The sequence below is a fragment of the Rattus norvegicus genome, chromosome 7, assembly GCF_021556685.1.
Source record: "Rattus norvegicus strain SHRSP/BbbUtx chromosome 7, alternate assembly SHRSP_T2T, whole genome shotgun sequence".
NCBI lineage: Eukaryota > Metazoa > Chordata > Mammalia > Rodentia > Muridae > Rattus > Rattus norvegicus.
The window spans coordinates 26,794,216-26,818,642 of NC_141540.1; the positions used below are offsets into that span (position 1 = coordinate 26,794,216).

General features: G+C 44.5%; 1 long non-coding RNA gene across 1 annotated transcript; it reads left to right on the forward strand.

Moving 5' to 3' along the window:
* The first annotated feature begins 3,092 nt into the window (after positions 1-3,092).
* On the forward strand, positions 3,093-4,835 carry LOC148004582 (uncharacterized). Its single transcript, XR_015625173.1, has 2 exons — positions 3,093-3,308; positions 3,654-4,835. It is a non-coding gene; the product is annotated as an uncharacterized LOC148004582 (long non-coding RNA).
* The last annotated feature ends 19,592 nt before the right edge of the window (positions 4,836-24,427 follow it).

Below are 24,427 nucleotides of genomic sequence, written 5' to 3' on the forward strand. Positions count from 1 at the left end.
ACTTGCGTATTTCTTATTTACATTTCGATTGTTATTCCCTTTCTTGGTTTCCAGGCCAACATTCCCCTAATCCCTCCCCCTCCCCTTCTATATTCTTGTTCCCCTTCCCATCCTCCCCCCATTACCACCCTCGCCCCAACAATCACGTTCACTGGGGGTTCAGTCTTGGCAGGACCAAGGGCTTCCCCTTCCACTGGTGCTCTTACTAGGCTATTCATTGCTACCTATGAGGTTGGAGTCCAGGGTCAGTCTATGTATAGTCTTTGGGTAGTTACTTAGTCCCTGGAAGCTCTGGTTGCTTGGCATTGTTGTTCATATGAGGTCTCAAGCCCCTTCAAGCTGTTCGAGACCTTTCTCTGATTCCTTCAACAGGGGTCCCGATCTCAGTCCAGTGGTTAGCTGCTGACATTTGCCTATGTATTTGCTGTATTCTGGCTGTGTCTCTCAGGAGAGATATACATATGGTAACTGTCGGCCTGCACTTCTTTGCTTCATCCATCGTGCCTAATTGGGTGGCTGTATATGTATGGGCCACATGTGGGGCAGGCTCTGAATGGGTGTTCCTTCCGCCTCTGTTTTAATCTTTGCTGCCCTATTCCCTGCCAAGGGTATTCTTGTTCCCCTTTTAAAGAAGGAGTGAAGCATTTGCATTTTGATCATCTGTCTTTAGTTTCATGCGTTCTGTGCATCTAGGGCAATTCAAGCATTTGGGCTAATAGCTACTTATCAATGAGTGCATACCATGTATGTTTTTCTGTGATTAGGTTACCTCACTCAGGATGATATTTTCCAGTTCCATCCATTTGCCTATGAATTTCATAATGTCATTGCTTTTGATAGCTGAGTAATATTCCATTGTGTAGATGTACCACATTTTCTGTATCCATTCCTCTGTTGAAGGGCATCTGGGTAGTTTCCAGCTTCTGGCTATTATAAATACGGCTGCGATGAACATAGTGGAGCACGTGTCTTTTTTATATGTTGGGGCATCTTTTGGGTATATGCCCAAGAGAGATATAGCTGGGACCTCAGGTAGTGCAATGTCCAATTTACTTAGGAACCTCCAGACTGATTTCCAGAATGGTTGTACCAGTATGCAATCCCACCAACAATGGAGGAGTGTTCCTCTTTCTCCACATCCTCGCCAGCATTTGCTGTACCCTGTGTTTTTGATCTTAGCCATTCTCACTGGTGTGAGGTGAAATCTCAGGGTTGTTTTGATTTGCATTTCCCTTATGACTAAAGATGTTGAACATTTCTTTAGGTGTTTCTCAGCCATTCGGCATTCCTCAGCTGTGAATTCTTTGTTTAGCTCTGAACCAACAGCCACCACCCCTCAAAACCCCATCTCTGCAGAGTGTTCACAGCAAAACACCTTTGTCTGTTTCTAGATTCTTGAAGAATTAGTCTGTTTAAGACATTGTGTTTAAAGCTGGGAGCCCACTGGGAGTCCACAAGTGCTGTATATATTGGGTAGCAAAAGAAAATGGGGGAAAAAAGAAAAAAAAACCAACAAAACCTAAAAAAAAAATAAAATAAAATAAAAAAAAACCCACAAAACAAACTTTAAAAAAAAGCCAATTTCCCAAGGTTTAGCTGCTCCTTTACATTAGTGCGTGTGCATTTTTCAGCCCCGTGGTGGTGAGTTTTGTTTCTTTCCCTTCCTAAGGCTGGGCTGAGGTGGGCATCAGGGACTTACTCTCGCTAAGTCTGATGAAATGTGCTGCCTCTGTGAGACCATCCAACATGGAGGCTGCAGCTACTCTGAGGAGATATCAGATTTTGCTTTTTGGAATGGATTGGGATCTAAAGCCTGAAATAAATATTCATACTTTACATAGAACTGAGCACTTGGTTGCTATTTGTTTTAAAGGTAGGATATCTTTTTCCACCAGAAGGTGGGGCCGGGAGTGGTGGTGGAAGTTAGTGTGTGTGAATTTCTAGTTCTGAAAACAGAACTATCCCAGTGTTGGTTGATGGTTCTGATGGGGAAGAATGAGGACTGCTGGTGGCCGCTGTTGGGAGAGGGTGGATCCCAGGTTTTTATTTAAGTAGCCACCTTTAATTACTCAGTATTAATCCTGGGTGCATGTGTTAAGATTTTGGTTTTCATTGAGCTGCTCATCTTGATAGTGATAATTGTGGATGTGTGCAACTTGGGAATGGTTGTCTTCCTCATTGGATATGGTCTGGACTTCCTGCTCCTTTCAATGTACTTGGGCCAAGGAGTGCAAGCAGAGGTGGTTTATGGAGCTTCCCTGGGCTCCTGGCACTTGGGCTTTGTTCCCAGGTGTCAATCATGTGGCTCCCTGCAGCTTCATCCCATACTTGAAAGAGGGTTTTGTTTAGCAACTGTGAAACCAGACTTCAAGAAGGATAGGGGTAGAGATTCTTGTGTGCCAGGGTCCTTCCTTATCCTCAGATCACAGCTCAGAAAGAACCAAAGGCAGAAGGGAACTGGGAAGGCCTGACCCTCCATAAGTAAACTATGCTTCCTCCCTCCATGGTTCCCCTTCCTTTCTGATCTCAGGGTTTTTTCATTCTCTCTTCACACTGCTCAATGAATGCGATTTCTCAGCAGTTCCTGGCCTCTTAAGTTTCGTCTGTTACTAAATGAGAATGTTTACTGTTGAACACGTGAGCATTGAAATTTAGAGAAATAATCTCCACTGTCTGTACCCAAGTCTCCTGACTCAGGACCACAGCTGCTGTGCTGAACAGGGCCACGGCAAAGAGACACTTCCAGCTTTTGCTCCTGAAGAGTTAAATTTCAAAAAGTTAGTCTCAAACAAAGTCCAGACATGCCTGAGAGAATTTGAGATAGGGCTCACCAGCCCGACTATCAGCTCCCAAGGACACTGGCCATCTGGAGCCACCCCCTCCCCTTCCTTCACTCCCTGAGGATGGGTCATCCCCCTGCTGCAGTGAGATGAGTTGCCCTGCCCACATTGCTGAGATGCTAGATTACACGTATGCTTTGTTGATGTAACTCCGTGCCAAAAGTAACTGTGCACCCTTTGTATTAGCCAATTATGTGTATCCACATGAAACCCCTGGTTTTCCCTATATAAGCTCCTGCCTAGAGAGGCTCGGGGCTTGACTCAATCTCCTGTGTGGGATACGTGTCAGCCCGAGATCTCTTAAATAAAACTGCCTCTTGCTGATTACATCAGGACTGGCTACTCGTGTTTCCTGGGTGTACCCCAACCCGTGACTGGAGCGAGAGTCTCCCCAAGTTTGGGGGTCTTTCATTGGGGGCTCATCCGGGATAGGAGCGTGACCCCCGGAGACTCGAATGCCTCTTGGAGGTACGTTGGTGTGAGTGTTGAAAGCGGCCGCTGTGTGTGTGTGTGTGTGTGTGTGTGTGTGTGTGTGTGTGTGTGTGTGTGTTGTGTATTATGTACTGTATATTGTGCCATGGTCTAGGTTTAATTTGAGTGCACTCGGGTGGATGGGCTTCCCACCCCGAATTTGAGTGCACTCGGGTGGATGGGCTTCCCACCCCGTATTTGAGTGCACTCGGGTGGATGGGCTTCCCACCCTGTATTTGAGTGTACTTGGGCGGATGGGTTTCCCGCCCCGGACAGACGCCTGTGAGTAGGTACTGGGTTCCTACTCTGAATAGCCGTTTTCTTTTTGTTTTCTTTTTTTAGATAGCGGAAGTGGGGATGCCCCAGCTCTGGGACACGTTCCAAGAGCCGAATATTGTCGGGAGAACCCGGCGACTGACAGTCGAAAAGATCTGACTGTGACTTGACTTCGGAGGTTGCGTTCGGCTGCCTATTTAAGTATAGGCATGGACAAGTGTGCTTAGATGTGTTAGTGTCTGTTGTCTGTATTCTGTTTCTGTGTTTGGTATCCCGGAAGCAGCTAAGGTTAAGCTGCAGTTTGGCCAGGTACTGAAGGTACCAGGCATCTGTGGAAATTGGTTATAGGATGCTTTGTCTTGGTCTTGTTTGTCTGGTTTGTTTTCTGTGGTATTGTCCAGTGTCTTTTTGGCTTTTGTTTCGTTTTTGTACTTGGACTGACAACTGTGTTTGAAATCTTGGACTGACAACTGTGATTGAAATCATGAAACTGTTTGCTTTGTTTGTCAAGGAGTTTTACTTGGTCCTCTTGGTGCTTAACTTAAAAGTTAAAAATAATTTGCTTGAGAGAAATTGTTTTCTGCCGGGGAGTTTTATCTTTCTCTCTTGAGCCTCCTCCCCAAGGAGAGCTGCCCCTCTCTTTACTCCCATTGTCCAGCCCAGCTGCTGTTAACCGTTGTGTATGAAGGACTCCAGGTTAGCGAGTGATCCGTCTGAAGCAGGCATTAACAAGAACCTGAAAGCTTTACCTTAGATCCTGAAGAAAAATTCTCCCTGTTGCTTAAACATTCACAGCTTCTAAGAAAGGGACAGCACAGAGTAGGAAAATGTAGGGGCTGAGGGTGGCAAGCATGCAGGCCTGCTAGCAAGCTACAGGCTGCGCGTGGGCAGCAGCGCAGCTCTGGCCAAGTCAGCGTAAGGGGAGTTTCAAGGTAAGGAGCCCAGCAACAAAGATAGCGTAGAGTTAGTGGTTGTATTATGAGACTTTTGTCCCTGGAAAAAAATAAATAAATAATTCCAGTTGCTGCCTGCAGTGGCCAGACCTTCAACACTTGCTAACAAAAGGAGAGTGTTCATTAAGAGAAGTTCTTTAAGGGAGCCTGCCTTATCTGCTGGCCCTATTCCAAGAGAGGAGTTGATCTCCAACATTAAGTAACCTTCCCTGTTAGTCATCATTGACATGGAGAGTGCCTTTGATCCTATCCCCACAGCAGCCAGTTCCTGCCCCTGTGGTCAAAATGCCCCAGGTTGGGGGGGCAGAGAAGCCCCTAAAATAGTTTCAAAGAATCTACAACAAACTGTGAAGAACTTTGTTTTGCCAGTCAAAATTTAGAATTCAGGCTTTGGCTGTGGCCAAGGTCAGGATTAATGTTTTCTTTTCCATGGGCCTTTAACCCAGTGAGACAGCTTGGTAAAGGACTACTACTACAGTCCTGATAGCCCCAGGTGAACTGGTTACAATTCTTTTGTCAGCCACTTAGTATCTAACACCCAGGTTCTAACCCTCTCTCCATCCTTTTGTTATTAGTTCTCACTAGAAGCCTACTGTCCTTCAGAGGCTGGGTTTATTGAGAGACAGAGCCACTGAGCTGGCACTGAAGGGAGGTACTTCTTAAGTAAAATCTAAGTCCAGAGAGACAGTTGGTAACAGATCAGCTGCCTCTCTGCTTGCCTTTCTGTTTCACAGGAACAAAGCTTGTGCTTATTTCTACAACGGCCTTTTTGTCCCAAGAAGGCCTCCTGGTTTAGCTGTGTGACTAAATGCTGTTTGCCCTCTTCAGTAGACCTCTATTCTCAAGATTCCCTTGTTTTCTCACATCCCATCTGAGATGCTTGTTAGTAACTGTTACAGGTCTTCTTTACCACTGAGGAAAGACGGAATCCTACTAGGGGCCAGAAAGAATGTTCCAGACATGGATGGAAGGCCCTCACTCCTGACTGTTGACTTGAATACCCCTGAAGGTAGGGAGTGCTCCGGGTCTGCCGCCAGGCTCCAAGGGTGGGTCTCCAAGGGGCTAGAAAATGCCCCACCAATTTGGCTAAAGTAAGAAAAAGATATAAAGAAAAAGTTACAGAAACTTGAAGGGTTAAGCTAAGTCACTGAGAGAGTTGTTGTAAGTTGCAGAGAAAATAAGGTTGATATATGGTTCAGGGTCGGTGCACAAAAGTAGACAGCAACTAATAGCTGTAGAAGAAGATACAGACAGAGAGACTGAGGAAGAGAAAGAGGGAAGAAGGTAAAAAGAACAGGAAGCTAGGGAAGAAAAGAGACAAGAGAGGAACATATACTGGCCACAGTAGTTAGGGAACCTAGGAAGATAGTACCTGGCAACAGAAGACAATTCCTGGCTAAAGATCAGTGTGCCTAATACGAAGAAAAAGGACACTGGGTCAGGGACTGCCCAAGAAAGAACAAGAGGGGCCACTGGAGAGCTTCTTGGTCCTAGAGTGCTGGCTATGTACAGAGATAGAAGGGAAGTGTGGATACAGGGACCCAATGCTCTGTGCTCTTATGCCCCCCCCCAGTGGGCCAATATCCAAAGACCTTGAGTGCAAGGGGCTACTGACAACGAACAATACTTACGGACTGCCCGAAGAACAGTGGACCTTGGCGTGGGCCGGGTAACCCACCCACTAGTTCATGGTCATCCCTGACTGCCCCTATCCCTTGCTCATGAGAAAATTGCTCTCCAAAATGGCTTGCGTGGGCTAAAATGGCTGGGTGAGGCCATGTGTATGCATATCTACAGACTGTGTATGTGGAGCTTAAGACCTGTCTCAGTGCACCAGTACCTGATGCTGGGAGATGTGTGTGTGTGGCTTAGTGCTGTTCTGCCTGGAACACATCATTCCTGCCAGCCGGGCTCTGACAATTATCACCCAATCCAAGACTAAACTTTGATAGAGTGGCTGATGTTTTAGAGTGTCCCAGAGGATGGGATCACTGATCAGCTGACATGGACTAGATTCTCCACCTGTTGGGGGCAGTCTGGTCACCTTGCTGCCCAATCCTGACCTGGAGCCACCACAGCACAAGTGTCAAGCACTGGTAGAAGCCCATGGGTGGAGGAAAGACCTCTGTGACTGGCTGATTGACCCCTGCTGAAAGCCGAGGACCTTGTCCACAGACGGGAACAGTCCTCTTCATGAAGGTCAGAGATAAGTGGGTGCTGCCATGGTGGACAACACAATGTCATCTGGGATGGCTGAACTTCCACCCCCCAGCACATCAGCGCTGCAGATGCCTTTACCATCTCTTGGATGCCCTGGTGAAGCCAACAACTGTGAGTACTATTCATTGCTCAGGATATCAGAAGGAAGAGATTCAGTGGCATGGGACAGTAACAAAGCAGATAAAGTGGCTCAGAAAATGGCTATGCAGGAGCCTATCCTGGTTACAGGCCTACAAGAGACAGCCACTGGGAACTGGGATTGGACTAAGGGATGGCCTCACTTAAAATGTACAACAGAAGAAAAGGCCCAAATTGCTTAAAAGAAGAAAAAAAAGACAATGACACACTTGAGAAAAAAACTATATTCCTCAGAGAAAGATATGTCAGTAAGTAAATGCTTAACAAGAAAACAGGACAAAGAGACCTAGAGAGTTTAGTAAAAAGTCGAAGTGAACTTCACTGAGATAAAACCAGGAAAATATGATCACAAGTATCTCCTAGTGCTTGTAGATACCTTTCCAGGAATAGACAAAAACTTTCCTCACCAAACAAGAGACGGCCTCTACAATCATCAAGAAGATACTGGAAGAAATCTTTCCCCCGATTTGGAATGCCCAAGGTAATCTGGTCAGACAATGGCCCTACTTTCGTTGCCAAGGTAAGCCAGGGTGTGGCCAAGTATTTAGAGGTTGATTGAAAATTACATTATATTTACAGACCTCAAAGTTCAGGACAGGTAAAATAAATAAATAAGACTCTAAAAGAGACCCTGTTCAAATTGACCATGGAGACTGGTACAGACTGGGTGACACTCCTTCCCTCTTGCTCTCTTCAGAGCAAGAAATACCCCTTCCAGATTCAGCTTTACCCCCTTTGAGATCTTATATGGGGCCTCAGATCCTCTGACTGTATTAGATGATGTTACTGAACCAACATGTCATAGTAATAATGATTTATGTGCCAGGCTAAAAGACCTACAGGTGATACAGAAAGAAATCTGCTCACAGCTGGCAGCAGCCTATGCTCTGGGGACCCCCGAGACATCTCATCCGTTCCAGGTCAGAGACTGTAGCTACATACAATGACACGGAGCCTAGACACTCGAGCCTCGCTGGAAAGGACCGTACCTGGTGCTGCTGACCACCCTGACAGCCGTCAATTCTCAGCCCTCACCAGCCGCATACTAGCTGTTGGGGCTGAGAAGTGGGGCCTAGAGGGACACTCAGATCTTCAAAAAGCTCCCTAGACTTACACATCAGATAAGTGACTGGGAGGTTGTTATAATGCTCACTTGAGGAGTGTGCTTTAGAAACAAGAATTTCATGTTTGCCCTGGGTTCCATCGAGAAAAATATAGAGAAAGGCTTGATTTCTATTACAAATGATGTAGCATGACATATGTTAATACTCCTAACACTTCTTGGGACTGTGCCTCAGGGACCATAAGTTTAAAAGTTCTAAGATAGTCATGACCTTGGTGTATAGGTTTAGATAGTGTTCAGATTGGAATCCTAAAGACTTTTTAGCTGACCTCCAAGAATACCTAACCTCCCTCTCAGAGGTAGGTTCTAATCTTCAAAATAGGAGAAGATTAGACCTGATATTCCTTAAAGAAAGAGGGCTATGTGCTGCTTTGAGAGAAGAATGTTGTTTTTACCTCGATCACTCCGGGACCATTAAAGATTCTATGGCTAAACTTAGAGAGAGGTTGGACAAGAGACGACGAGAACGAGAAACCACTGATAACTGGTTTCAAAGCTGGTTCAATAGGTCCCCATGGCTTACCACCCTGCTGTCAGCCTTAGCTGGTCCCTTGATTATCCTCCTCCTTTTGCTCAATTTTGGGCCCTACATCATTAATCGCCTTTTAGCTTTTGTCAGAGAGCAGATTAGCGCTGTACACGTCCTCATGTTAAGACAACAGTACCAAGCTGTTATGCCAGATGAAGCTGAGCTCTCCATGTAGTTCTAAGATTAGAACTACTCACAACAAGTAGAGGGGAATGAAGAGTTAAATTTCAAAAAGTTAGTCTCAAACAAAGTCCAGACATGCCTGAGAGAATTTGAGATAGGGCTCACCAGCCCGACTATCAGCTCCCAAGGACACTGGCCATCTGGAGCCACCCCCTCCCCTTCCTTCACTCCCTGAGGATGGGTCATCCCCCTGCTGCAGTGAGATGAGTTGCCCTGCCCACATTGCTGAGATGCTAGATTACACGTATGCTTTGTTGATGTAACTCCGTGCCAAAAGTAACTGTGCACCCTTTGTATTAGCCAATTATGTGTATCCACATGAAACCCCTGGTTTTCCCTATATAAGCTCCTGCCTAGAGAGGCTCGGGGCTTGACTCAATCTCCTGTGTGGGATACGTGTCAGCCCGAGATCTCGTAAATAAAACTGCCTCTTGCTGATTACATCAAGACTGGCTACTCATGTTTCCTGGGTGTACCCCAACCCGTGACTGGAGCGAGAGTCTCCCCAAGTTTGGGGGTCTTTCACTCCCAGATAGCCTGCAGATCTACAAACATTCATTGTTCATTTCATTGATTCCCCCTCTTAGTGGAAGTGTTTGATTAAGACCAAAGTTGCTGAATACACAATAATAGAAGCAATTACAAACAAGGAGCATATTGGGGAAATATTATATTAACTGTCAAGCACGCATGGTGGTTAAGTGTTCTGATTTAAAGCGTCTCCTTTCAGACTGGAGAGGTGGCTCAGTGGGTAGAGCACGTGCTGCTCTTGCAGGGGACCCAGAATCTATTCTCAGCAACCACATGGCAGCTTACAAATATTTATAACTCCAGTTCCAGAGCATCTGAGGCCCTCTTCTTGCCCCTACAGGTACCAGGCATACATGTGGCACACACACATACTACATACAAACAGGGCACTCATACTCATAAAATTCAAATAACTATATCTTAGAATATTTCATCTCATTATCAGATGATGTGTCTCAATTTTAAGCTTTAAGAAGTATAATCACAATAAAAATGTAAAATTTTTGTTGTTTTTTTGAAACATTCTCATTTAGTCCAGGCAAGCCTTCAACTTGCTCTATAGTTCAAAAGATGACCTTGAACTCCCGATTCTCTCGGCTGCAACCTCCCAAGTGCCGGGATAATAGGTGTGTGAGACCATATTGGACAACCAATACAGAATACTTTTACCTCCCAAAGCCTTCTGTGTCATCACCAAACGTGTATGCTTCTTCTTACATGGGCCTCATAGTCTGCCTGTACCGCTCTCCATGCAAATCATTTGCAAATAATTCCTATCAGACCTCACAGGCTGTTCTTTTAAAACACACACACACACACACACACACACACACACACACACACACACTTATTTATTTTTAAGTGTGTTGTCGTTTTGCCTGCATGTGTTTCTGTGTGAGAGTGTTGGATTCCCCAGAACTGCAGTTAGGGATGGTTGTCAGCTGCCTTGTGGGGTGCTTGGAATTGAACACTTGTCTAACCTACAGCTCTCCCCAGTTGGAGTCACATCTGTCTTACCGCAGTCAAACTGGAAACAGCTCAAGTCTCCTGAAGCTTCTGCAGTGTAAAATGTATCAGGAGATTTAAAAAGCTGATGCTGGAATAGGTTTCTCGCACACTGGATGCTGATCTCTCTCTCTCCTCTCTCTCTCTCTCTCTCTCTCTCTCTCTCTCTCTCTCTCTCTCTCTCTCTCTCTCCTCTGTCTCTCTCTCTCTCTCCTCTGTCTCTCTGTCTGTCTGTCTGTCTGTCTGTCTGTCTGTCTGTCTGTCTGTCTCTCTCTCTCTCTCTCTCTCTCTCTCTCTCTCTTCAGGCTCAAAATAGAAGAAACATCATCAAAGTCCCTGCAGGGCAGGCGTCCAGGGGCTGCTCTGAATGCTGCTGACTGCTCTTTTGAGGGGGTGTGCCAGAGAGCGTGACGCTGAAGTAGTTCTCCCCGGCAGTCAGGACACAGAGAGCCACCGAAGCCCTCCAGAACCTGGGAAATCAGGCCACAGTTTAAAAGTAATATTATGGAGATTTAGAATAGGCTTTCTTAGTGCCTCGTTAATCTTAATTGTCAATTTGGCACCGGGGCAGAAGGAACCTCTACTAAAGAATTGTCTCCATCCAATTGCCTTGCGGTCGTGTCTGCGGGATACTTTGCTGATTGACTCAGGAGCTCTCTGATGTGTTCTGACTTCTGCGGGTACCTGCAGCACAGACAGGCCTGAGTTGATTTAAAAAGCTAGCTGAGCAGCAATCCTTCATGGTTCCTAATTCAGTTCCTGCTTCCAGGTTCCTGCCTGGAGCTCCTTCCTGCCTGGCCTCCCGCTAAGATGGTCTAGAACCTGCGAGCTGAAATAGACCTTTCTCCCCCAAGTTGCTTTTGGTCATGATGTTTATCACAGCAACAGGAAGCAAGTTAGGATAAGCAGCACACGTCTAGACTAATATTTGGGAGGCAGCTCTAGAAAGAGGCAGAACTGAGTTCAAATCCCGAGTTTCGCTTACTTTCTATGTAATGGAGAATCAATTGTTTCTTTCTTTCTTTTTTTAAAGCTCCAGAACATTTTGTGAGTATGAAATCTGCCATTAACATGTTGGCGGTTAGGGGCTGGAGAGATGGCTCAGGAATTAACCTTGTCTCATAGAGAGGATGAAGGGTTTGGTCCCAGTGCTGGCATCTAGTCGCTAACAATTACTTGACACCCTAGTTCCAGGGTATCTGATACTCTCTTCTAGACTCCATGGGTGCCTATACTAACACATGACCATGCTCCCATTAAAAAAAAAAAAACCTGCATAGACATTTAATTAAAAATTACAATATGGGGCTGGAGAGATGTTTGAGGGTTAGAACACTCGCTGCTCTTGCAAAGGACCCAGGTCTGGTTCCAGCATCTATATGATAGCTTACAGGCACCTGTAAAAACCAGTTCCAGGAAATTCAACAGCCTGCTCTGTCTCCTGCAGGCACCAGGCATGCATGGAGTCCTCCTATATACATGCAGTCAAAGCATTCCTACACATAAATAAGAATAAAATCTGTAAAAAGATTAGTAAACTACTAAAAAAAGATGTTGGCAATTAATATTTCAAACTCTCAGATACCTTGAGAAAGGGGTATTTCCTTGTGGGCTGTTCTGAGCGTTATGGCTCCTGAAATCTGTTAACTCCACCATCAGCTGATACAGGTGCCTTATAGTTCTTTGAGATAAATACCTTGAGATGGTATTTTTTTATGTCTGTCTGTGCGGAAATGGTATTAAACCACATACTACCACAACAAACAAATAAACCAGCAAATGCTCTACTACTGACCTACATTCCTAGTCTACCTATGTATGTAACAGGACCTCACTATGTACCCTAGGCTGACATTGGATTTATGATTCCTGAATCAACCAAGGTGCTAGTGTTATGGGTGTGTGTCAACACTCCTGGTTCTAAAGCATAATTAATAGCTCCCAAATTGGAGGATCACTGGACTGGAAGAAGAGGATAAATGACACGTTCTTCTGCACCACACACACACACACACACACACACACACACACACACTTCTTCCCTTTTGTTATCTCTCTATCTCTGTCTACAGATACATACACACACATGCACACACACACACACTGACACTCACACACACACTGACATACTCACACACACATTTCTTCCCTTTTCTTTTCTCTCTATCTCTGTCTACACATACATACACACACACACACTCACACACACAACACACACACACTTCTTCCCTTTTGTTTTCTCTCTATCTCTGTCTATACATGCACACCCACCCCTTCTACCCCACACCCACACACACACACTTGCACACTCACAAATAAAATAAAATAACAATTGGGCTGGAGAGATGGTTACTTGGTTAAGAGCACTGACTGCTCTTCTAGAGGATCTGGGTTCAATTCTCAGCACCCATATGGTGACTCAGAACCATTTGTAACTCCAGTTCTAGGAAATCTGACACCTTCTTCTGGCCTCTGAAAGAATCAGGCATGCACATAGGGCCCAGACATACATGCAGGCAAAACACCCCTTATGCATATAATAAAAATATTTTAATATAAAACATAATAAAATGGCTTAATATAAAAATAACTAACAAATAACCTGCTGACCGTATAAACCAAATTTAAAAAAAATTCTGCCTTATCTTCAAGTTGAAGGTTTACTAAGGTGATTTAAGCACGGGAATTTCATAAGGTCTACTTAAACCACGTATATTCAATGATCACAGAGTAAAACTAAAAGACAAGGATTGCAGGAGAGATGTTTGTTAGACCATTAAATGCCAAATTCAGCAGAATATTGAGATTGAGCGGGGACATAGTCTATTCCTTTCTTTCCCAATGAGTCTGTTTGATATTCAATCCTGAATCTACCCTTCCCCCACAGCGTCTCCCTCAATTCCAAAGAGTGCCTAGATGGCTTAAGATACAGAGTACATTCTATCCCCACCTTTCACTCCCACCCCATACCCTGGCTATTCATTGGGGGGAATCATGGGACCTAAATTGATCAGCCAGAAAAAATCTCAGGACTTCTTCAGAAGGCTGTGAAGAAGCCATCTCTCTAGTACAATTTCCTGTAAGGATACAAAACAGGGCCTGCAACTGCCCACAGACTGCTACACCAGGCACTGCCACACCTAGAGGGGCCACATCAGGAGGACATGGGGATCAGAATAGATGTAGATGGACTTGTGGGGAGGGGGCTAACAGGTAAACATGTTTACTAAGAGAAACCTGACTGTTTGAGAACAACTCGGGGGACTCACATGATGGAAGGAGAGACCATTCCTGGAGTTGTTTTCCGACCTTCACATGTCCACCATAAATGAATATGTGCTCTGAGACACACACACACACACACACACACACACACACACACACACACACTTGCTAAATGTAACAAAGTTATATTTTTCTATTTATTTGATCGTGTATTTATTTAATTGGTATACGTGTTTTGCCTGTGTGTGCCTCGTGCCTGAGGCGGCCAAAAAACGGCATCATCAGATCCCCTGAACTAGTTACAGATGGTTGTGGGCCATGATGTGGGTGCTGGGCCCACTGAGCCTGGGTCCCCTGGAAGAGCAGCCAGTATTCTTAACTACTGAGCCCTCTCTCCAGTCCCTATAATAATTTTATTTTTTTAGATGTAAACGAATGTGCTGATGGGAACCAAGTCTGTTTTCTTCCCCTTCAGGTAAGACTTTTTCAGCAAGTAAGTCTATAAATAGGATTTCTTTTTATTTTTCTCCAGTACCAAGGACTGAACCCATGATTGAACCAATGAGCTACACTGCAGCATGTAGTCCTGTTTAAGTCAGTTTGAGCAGACTTTTCTCTTTATACTGAAACAGTACATATATATGTATATATGAGACAGGGCTAGCTATGATTTTAAGGAATTCATTCTAAAAAAATTATAATGGCTAGCCTGAGAAAGTTTTAAAAGTGTTATACCTATTACATTGCTGGAAGCATTAGTCATTTAAGTGAGAGTATAGCAGGTACCATATCTACTTAACAATGGGTTGTTAATAAGACACAGAAAGACAAAAGAGGAGGGATCCATTACTCCCTGCATTATAAGAGGAATACATGCTTCTTATAGAAAATATAATATATTGAGAAGACTAAAGCAACTGTTTTAATCCTATTATCCAGAAAAATTAACATGTTGGCTTATTTTCTTCTAGTCTACTTTAAACGCACAATTAAAATTACTATATGTTTGCAATTTACATTATATTTTAAAAGAATTTGTCTTATCTTTCTTAGTATGGTGACTACTCCTATAATCATAGCACTAAGAGGCAGAAGCAGGAGGAACAGACAGCTTGAGTTTTATAGTAAACTCAGGGACAGCCTGGTTCCACAGCAGGACTTGTGTCTCAGGAAAACGAAGGACTACGAAGAAGGCGGTGGACTCGCATAGGGCATGCTGATATCTGGGCTGTGTCTTCAACTTCAAAGTATGTAAGTAAATAACTAATCCCTCAAATGCATTTAAAATATTTATTTTCAGCCTAGGTTATTTTCCTAGGAATGAAGTAACTGAGCTGTACAGGGTCCATATGAATATGAAACCAGAGAATGTATACAAAAGAAATTTGTAAATTTAAAAATCGCTGCTCAATAGTGAGCTACTATTGTCCTATTGCCATCTCTGGTCCCTTTTTTCTAATCTTCTAAACAATGATCCTACCATTCTGAACCAGGCACTTACTTAAGGACTGTGTACTGAGCTAAACACATATAGCTAAAATTCCTTCCCTTGGGTCGTGGTAAACAAGGTCTATTCTCCATTCCCAAAGTCACAGTGACAAACTGAGGTATGAGGCTAGAGTTCACTGTGGGGCCTCAGGGAGTTTATTGCACTTCCTTACAGAGGGTAGAAAAGGGGTTACTAACTGGTGGTGTGTGAGCTCTTTCCCCAGCAGGCTACAATTGGAGACCTTTGACCCCCCAAAACATTAATGCTTCCCTGAAAAAGCTGTAGCAGTGTAGATGGAGCCTTCCCCCCTGTAGGGTAACAGGAGGGTAGATTGAAACATTGTATCCTTTGGGAAAGCTCCTTCAGCAATTTAAAACAATTTCAGGATATCCTTGAAACTGATTCACTAAGCCCCTCCTAACTGTCCGGACCTCCCAACAATTCATCCTGTTTTTTAATTAAAACATTTTCCAGAAGCTCCAAAGAGAGCTGTACCCAAAGGAATCGGAAAATATCCCGCAGGGACGGGGGAGTGGGGCGTGCCTGAATCCCTAGGCTGAAGGTGGATGATGGAGAGCCACCCCAATAGATAACCACGCAGGAGCCTCAGGCCTTAGGAACAGCGGCCCATGGTCTGCCCCCAATACTCCTGATTCCCCAGCCTTGAGTCCAGAGCGGGGGCGGGGCTGTCGTTGCTTGGGGCGGGGCCATGCGGGGGGCACGCGCTGGGCGGGGAGGGGAGACGGTGCATCCATGCTCTGATTGGGCCTTGGTTAAACAAGGGGCGGCAAGTTAGGCTAGTTATGCCTGCTTGTATTGGATCCTGTTGAAGAAGGGCGTGGTTTTGTGAAGTCTGTTGAAGTCGGTTAAAACCCACCAGAGCGGCGGTGAGCCGGCTTCAGAAGGTTTTTGATGCTGGTATGGAGACGCTCTGGTCCGGCTGTGCATGAGTGTAGGAGAGCCCAGGCCACGGCGACCAGGCCAGGGATGGCGGCCACCGGCAAGCTTCCTGTCTTGCTGCTACTCAGGCTCTGGGCGTCCGTTGTTCTTCTGGCTGGCTACATCAAGGTGAGAACCAGGCGAGCTCCGGTGCGACGTCGCCTCCCATAGTCCGGGAGCACCATCTGTGGGCGGGCATGAGACCGTGGTCGGGGGTGCGGCTTGAAGTTAGGCACAGAGGCAAGTGGCCTCTCCTTCAACCTTCCCATGCGCCTCAGATTTGCACAGAGCTTAGCCCTGAGGTCGGGATGACTCAGTTGCCTGAGAGGCCAAATGAAAGGCGTGTGGGCGTCGGGGCTGCGAGGCCACCCAAGTCCCCTACCTGTCCTGGCGCAGTGGCGTGGCTTCATCCTCTAGGACACCGCACTGCGCGCCCTCCCTCCACGGTGTCCCTGATCGCCCAGGCCATGCGCCCTGCGGTCCTGTGACGCTCTAAGTGGGCGGGTCCGCACAGGGTCCCTCGTGCCTGCAGCGGTCGGGGGCCTGGGCTTCAGGTTCACCTGAAGGTTGGCTCGCAGCCTTCTTTGCCCAGTGGATTTGTCAGCAGGGTTGCAGCTCCAGCCCTGGCGAGTGGCGGAGATGCCCAGAGAGACGGGAGAGGAGGGGCCACCAGGGCAGCTGGGCGCTCTGCACCCTCCCCTGCCTCCCAGCCCTTTGTACAAGTCTGGCAAACTAGGGAACCCGGCTTTCCTGCTCCCGAGGAACATTCAGCCTTTAGGGAAGCTATGCACCAGTACATTTGGAAAACTTTCAGGGGTATTTTACTTGCGTCAGGATCACAGTGGTTTCTCTGCACCAGAGGTCACGCCCCCCCATCCCACCCGTGTTAACCTGGTGAAGTTGTCCAGTGTCCCTGGTGGGTGGCAGGAATTCAGGCAACTGGAAGAGGCAGAATGTTGGGTGTGGAACCTGTATTGGGGCATACTCTGCACCTAGCCTCCTCTCAAGAACCCTCTGTTGCCTAGGGAGACGTGGGCATTTATTTTTACTTACTTTTCTCGATATAGTGCTTGAACTGTAGGACTGGAATGTGTGTTTCTGGTATAGTTTATTTCTTCTTGTGCCTGCTCCTATTAAAAAAGAAAAAAAGCACCGTGGCTTTCTGTAGATTGAGCTTGTTCAGAGATTGCATTTGATTAAATAGACATTACCTGAGAATGTTCTCGTTAAAAAAAAAAATTCCTTGCTTAGAATGAATTAATTTCTACAGAATATGTAAATATTTTTTCTGGTAAAAAGATCTAATGAGGAAAAAAATCCTCTGGATGGAACAGCTCAAAACAATCTTAGTATTTGTCTTGCTTTAAACTTTTTGACTGAGGTGGGAAAAAAGGTCAGTCCTTAGTAGAAACAGCGAATGTTTATACCTGAACCTTTAGATTCTTTCACCTTCCACACAGTCGGTAGGGCAGTGTCTGTGACCCCTGGTAAGATGATGCTGGGAAATAGCTACATTGAGCAGGATAAGAAGAGAAGGGACTGAAGTGGGGAAACTGAGTTTTATTTATTGGGTGGGACTTAATGGGTCAATGTCAAAAACCATTGTTCACACTCAACCTCACTTCCCAGTGGTGTGAGAGAGTTAGGTGCTAGTAAATTCACAACAAAGGATTCTTCAGTTTTGAAGAATCCATTTAACATTTAATGCCTCCAGGTGGGGAACTACCAATATCAGAATTAGTTGTTATGGATTAATTTTGACCGTTTGCCACACTGTACAATTGAAAAGTTTGGCTAAACATCATGAAAAACATTTTTTGCCATATTCTTTTAAAATGGAGTTTTGTGGTCACCTCACTTCCTTGGAACAGAATTTTTGTTCACATTGTCATTGTCTCAAGTGCTCTTTCCTTTTGCTGAGTGGCAGAAAATTATTCACATGTATACTCTTTGTTTATTTGCTGTCAAGCAAAGGATTGCTAAAGCCGTAATTCAGATGAGAATGGCTTAAATCATGATGTCTTCGAGAAGGCCTTATTGACATTAGCCAAGGGGATTCTGGCGAAATCCCTGATCAAGTTGCTTGGCACAGAATTATTGATTGGTGGATCTTTAGTGTTGACTAAATTAATCTTTTGCACCTTTTTTTTTTAAACACCTCTCTGCTCTGGGCACTTCCAGGGCCTTTTCTCTTGTGTGCAAGTCCCAAGTGTGTGCCTAAACTGCTCCGTTTCCTAAGGATATTTAAGCTTCTGAAAGGCAGAACTTGAATCTCCTCTGCTATGTCTGAAAGTGATCTTTTGATGGTCAGTATCCAGGAAGCTCAAGAGTGACAACTGATGTGGAAACTGCTTTCTGAGATCCTTGTGAAAGGTAGAGTTGTGTCGGAGTAATGTTTCTATTACAAGTGCATTTTAAAAGACACTGCTGGCAACAGAGAAACTAAACTAAGTGTTACCAGTCTGGTCCTCTTCTGTAGAAGAATTTCTTTCACTCCCATCTAAACTAAGCAGTCAGCATAATGGGACTTAAATGGTTGAGGAAGAAATTCTTCATTGACGTTTATATTTGAAAGTTGGGGGAAAGCCTTTAAAATATTTTAAAAGATGTATTTTGTTATCTATGCGTGTGTGTGTATCTGTGTTGAGTGTATGGCATGTGTGTGCCCTCGGAGCCATAAGAGGTTTTGGATTCTCTGGAGCTGGAACTGCAAGGGACTGTGAGCCACTAGATGTAGATTATGGGCTCCAGACTCAGGTCTCACTTTGGAAGAGTGGGAAGAGCTTTCAAACACTGAGCCTCTCCAGCTCCCTCTGTAAAATAGTTTAAAGATATATTCCTTTATTTATTTGTATATCGAGGCCACTGTGGTGGTCATGGACAAAGTATAAAGCATCGAGTCACTTCTCTCCTTCCACCCTGTAGGCCCTGTAGAGCAAACTCAAGGGGTCAGGCATGGCAACAGTGCCTTTGTCCATCGCACCGCTGGGGAAACAAACTCTGAAGTAACTTAAGCTTTTGAGTCTGTTTTGTTTTGTTTTGTTTTGCAGACAGGGATTCTCTGTAGACCAGGCTGCCTGAAACTCAGAGAGCCACCTGCCTCTGCCTCCTTAGTGCAGGGCCTAAGGGTACAAGCCGCCAACCAGTCCAGAATCTTTTTTTAAAGTCTATTTTTTTTTTTAGATTAAGTGCCAATCAAGTATTGTTCTTTGAAAACGTGGCTTCTGAATTGAGATGTGCTATGAAGTGTACCATACACAGCAGGATGTGAAGATAGTATGAAAAAATAAAGGATCTTAACTTTTATATTAGTGCACTGGCTACCATGCCTTTATATTATTTTTCAGTCTCTTTGTGCTCTGGTCTGTCTGCTAGAGAATTGAATAAGCACCACCTATGTAAGCCTTTGTATTTCTCGGGCACACATTTGCTCACTGGCGGTCCTACATGCATCGTTAGCACCATTTTTGAGTATACTGACATGTTATACTGTCATGTTTCCCCCCAACAGTCTGGCTTCAAGTTGTTGACATGAGGCCTAATTTTGTTTGTGTTATGTTTTAGGTGAGAAGAGGTGAAGGGTACCAGAGGCCTCCCCCCACCCTTAAAGCACAGTTTTTAATGTTATTTTTTCCTTGTTAGCTTTTTCTTCAGTTCAAATTGTTTTAGAAATGATTTCAAGCGTACAGAAATGGAAAGCTGTTCAAACGACTCTGGTGGCATTTCCCTCCACTCAGCATTGACATTTGAATGTTTAGAATTGGCTTCTACGTGTCTGGGGTGTACTCAGTGCAGAGTGCCCAGCACCCTGGAGTGGGGAAAGCATTAATCATTTGCTCCGTTACCATTATTGTATTTGTTGCTGATCTGCCTGGAAGTCAGTTGTGTATACCACCCTCGTTGCCCCTGAAGACCCACAGCAAAGGCATTCTCTTATATAACATCAGGACAGTTATGAACTGGGAGATTTAATATTGATAGATTATTCTGTGTTGTGTCTGTGGATCAGTCAGTTAGTTTATCTTGTCCATTTTGTAAAAAAAAAAAAAAAAAGTAATATGCTTTTGAGCTATTGGCATTAGTATGTGAAAGGTTATGTAATTGTTCCAAATATAAAGATCAGATTTTTTAATTACCTGATAGTTTCAACTTTAGAAAATCAAAAGATAACTTTTCAAGATTCTTAATGTACTGAGTTCTCAGGATGTCACACTTCTTGCGTATTTGAGATGTGGGGTCTTGTATACCAGGCTGGGCTAATGTCATGGTTTTTTCTACCACCCCCCACCCCACTTGGGGCTGCTGAGTGCTGGGACTGCCAGCCTGTCACCACAACCGGCTTGCATCTTTTTCCTTTCAAAGGAACACAAGAGAAATTGTGTAGGTAATGCATAGTCATTGTAAGATGTAAAAAACAAAACAAAAATAAATGAGAAATAGCTTGAAATTATATCATTCAAAGAGGCCTGGACAACATTCTGGTGAGGCTTCAATTTCCAGATGTAGGATGTGTAGAAGTTTTGTAAAAGTGGCACACACTGTGTATTGATGCCGATATCACCACTTGTTAATTCTCTTAAAATGAACTATTCACAGAAAATAACATTTCTGTGTGACTCAAAGCAGGGGCGAATCTTAGTTCAGATTGCAGTTGCTATGGAGGGACCAGTTGAGAAGAGGATTCTAAATCGCCTCTAATTCAATTTTCATGTTGTTTTTTAGTGAGATAAACTAGATCACTTGAAAACCTAATTGAGTTTAGTATACTGGACCTTGATTTATAGCTTAAATTGGAAAGTAGACCATGTAGCTTCAGATAGAAGGGATTCCAGTCCTGTACATCAAGCATAACAAATAATTTCTTTTCTGTCCTTTTGTTTTGAGAAGTGAGGTTTTTTTGTTTTTGAGGCAGGTTCTCACTATGTACCGTATAGCTTTGGCTAGGCTGGAGCCTTGTTATGTAGACCAGGCTGGCCTTAAACTCCCAGAGCACTGTCTGAAGGCATGCTACTACAGCCAGCCGAGAAGTATCTTAAGAATATGTAAAAACATACTAAACAAGCATTCTACTCCTCATGTGCATCTCTAGCTGAAGCTGTTTTTAAAATGAGGTTGTCTTAAATATGACTATAATCTATTGTTTTTATTATTATTACTATTGCCATGTGTGTATGGTAGTGCCTGAATGTATGTCTGTACCACATGTGCTCCTGTACCCGAAGATGCCACATTAGGGTGCCAGATCCCTGGGAACTGGGTGGCTGTGCGTCATTCTGTGTGTGCTAGGTATTGAACCTGGGTCCTCCCGAAGAGTGACCAATGCTCTTAATTAACCACGAGTCACCTCTCCAGCCCCTGTAACCTATTTTAAAAAGGGAGATTAGGACGCTGATGGTTCATTTCCTATTTGTCCAGCTAGTGCTAACCTTATTGGTTCGGTACAGAATGCCAAATGCTGCAGCGGTGGAAGCTGCAGCGGTTGCTTCCTGCTGCCAGGTGTACTCCATGTGACTAAGGATTTCAGTGGCTGAATCAGGGATGCTGTTTCCAAAAGCTCCTCAGGCTCCTGAGGAATAGAGAAGAAACTAGCAGAGGAGTGTTGCTCCCACACCAGGGTAGTCTGATGAAATAGTTGTTCTTACTGCCCCCAAAAAGTGCGTCCAGTAGATGAATCTGTCTTATTCCAAGTTCACTGCTCTTTTCATTCTTCTCAGGGAGTCTCCTGTTGTTATTGGCTGTAGGTTTCTGTAAATTCAAGCAATTTATGTTATGGCCTGGTTCACACCAAACTTACCTCTTTGAAGTCATTGTCACAGTACTGAAGACTGTACCACATTACATTTTCCACTGATTATAAAGATCTTTTAGTACAAGCGTCCTTTAATAGAAAGCTCGTTTTATCTTTGTGTTTTTAAAGATTTATTTACTTATCTATCTATGTTCTCTGTTTGCATGTATGCCTGCATGACAAGAGGGCATCAGATCCCATTATAGATGGTTGTGAGCCACTATGCTGTTTCTGGGAATTGAACTCAGAAACGCTAGAAAAGCAGCCAGTGCCCTTAACCACTGAGCTCTGGTCCTAGCCCTTTGTATTCCTTCAGCCCTTATCTTTGTATTCTAACAATAAGAAAATAATTAAGACATAATCCCATGTCGGGGGTTGTATCAGAATTGGGGTTATGCCATTATTCTGAGAAAAGGCTGCCAGATTTTTACAAATCTTCATCATGTGCTGTGTAATTAGTAGACTGAGGTTCAGAAAAAAAGTTACTTAGATTTTGATAAGGGACAGCAGTAAGGCTAGCTTATTAATTGAGCAGCTCACCACCAACCTTTTCAGTTGGCCTTCCTGAGACTCACTTCTCTGAGGATGGTAATGCCCACAGGAAGAGCACATTGCCTTGTATATCTCCTTTTGTGCTGAGGAAACATTTCCTAGTCAGGTGGCACAAGACTCTGACCAATGCGAGGCTCCTCTGTGGAGGAGGGATAGTCCCACATCAATGTCTCAGGTCCCTAGGACCTGCCATGGAGGAGAATGGAGCAGCCTTGAATCAAGTTGGGCTTGGTTTGAAGAGATGTTGTTGGTAGAAACCCAGTGCCTGTCTGTTACTCGAGCTCTTTCTTTGGAAAGCTCCGTACATGAGTTGGCTTACAGAGAAACAAGCGATTCCTACCTACTGAGTTATTCTGGGTTAAAAGTTACCTGATGGGGCTGGGGATTTAGCTCAGTGGTAGAGCGCTTACCTAGGAAGCGCAAGGCCCTGCGTTCGGTCCCCAGCTCCGAAAAAAAGAACCAAAAAAAAAAAAAAAAAAGTTACCTGATGAGCTTTATCATGTTCCACTTCCTTCTAAATACATGTGTGTGTGTGCGTGCGTGTGTGTGTGTGTGTGTGTGTGCGTGTGTGTGTGTGTGTGTGCGTGTGTGTGTGTGCGTGTGTGTGTGTGTGCGTGTGTGTGTCTGCGTGTGTGTGTGTGTGCGTGTGTGTGTGTGTGCGTGTGTGTGTGCGTGTGTGCGTGTGTGTGTGCGTGCGTGTGTGCGTGTGTGTGTGCGTGCGTGTGTGCGTGCGTGTGTGCGTGTGTGTGCGTGCGTGTGTGTGTGTGTGTGTGTGTGTGTGTGTCTGTGTGTGTGGAAGCCAGAGGTCAGCATCAGGAATTTTCCTGTTGTTGGTCACCTTATTTTTGAGATAAGATCTCTGATTAAACCAGAGCTCGACTTCCTGGCTGGTTTGCCAGCAAACTTGAGGCTCTGTCTCTGTTCTCCTATCCCAAGCTGACGGTAGATGTCACTGTTTTACCTGGCTTTTACATGGGGGATGAGGAAGAGAACTCAGGTCTCCTGCTAGCACGGCAGAAGACTTGTGATATTATACTTCATTTGTGAGAGATGTAACCCACACCAGAATGGTTGGAAGAGTATAAAAAAATGACTTGGAGAAGAAAAATGGTAGATTCAGTAGTGTGGTAAGAGCTATTTTAAATACCTTTTTTCTCCTAGAACGCTAAATTTATGACTTGGAAGGGCAGAAATAGGATTTTTATTTTGAGAGATGAAATGTTTGGGCAACATTTATTTTACCTCCTTTAATTAATTACAGCCAACCATCTTTAAAAATATATCTAGTCAACATCTGTTTTTGTTTCTCTTAACATTTATAATGCTTGCTTTAGACTTAAAAACAATTAGCCAGGCATGGTAGCATACTCCTGTGATCTCAGCACTCCATAGGCTGAGGCAGGAGGATAGGAAATTAAAGCCCACAAGGTCAGGGATATATATAGCATCCTCTGTGACTCCAGGACTTAGGGAATGTAAGCAGGAGGATTAGGGGCTCAAGGCTGGCCTGGGCTACGAACAGCAAAACTAAGGCTAACACACTTCAGGCAGAAATAAAGCATTACTGAGGAAGTAGCTGTTTGGACTTCCCAGAAGTAATTCTTCCCTTGAGCTGATTATTTAGCACTCCCATTCCAATTTACATTTTCATAAGAGGTCCTGAGGGTTCTGATGAGCTGTGATCCTTTGCTCATTGATGCAGGACTCATTATTTGAGCCTGCTGTGAGGATTTCATGAGGTAAGAATGTGAAACTTAGATGTCCATGTGCCTACTCACTCTTGTCCTCCTTAACCAGGCTTTTCATAAGCCTTTTTTTGTTATTTTAACATTGTTGACGGGGAGAAGCAGAGGGAGAGAGATTGCATGTGTACATGTGTGTGCAGAGCAAGAAGCAGTTCTCTTTCAGCATGTGGATCCTACATTCCATAGCAAGTGTAGGAGAGGAGAACCTTGAACTATGTTATGTTTGAAGAAAGTAAGTCTCACTGTGCAGCCCTATCTGGCCTGGAACTCACAGAGATCCACCTGCTTCTGCCTCAAAGATGTGCAACCCTCCACTCAGTTTGACTTGAGTTTTCGGTCCACTCCCTTTTACTTCTCTTTGCTAGAATTACAACTGCGTGCTACCATGCCTGGTTTATACTTTTTCGGGGCTGTGACCAT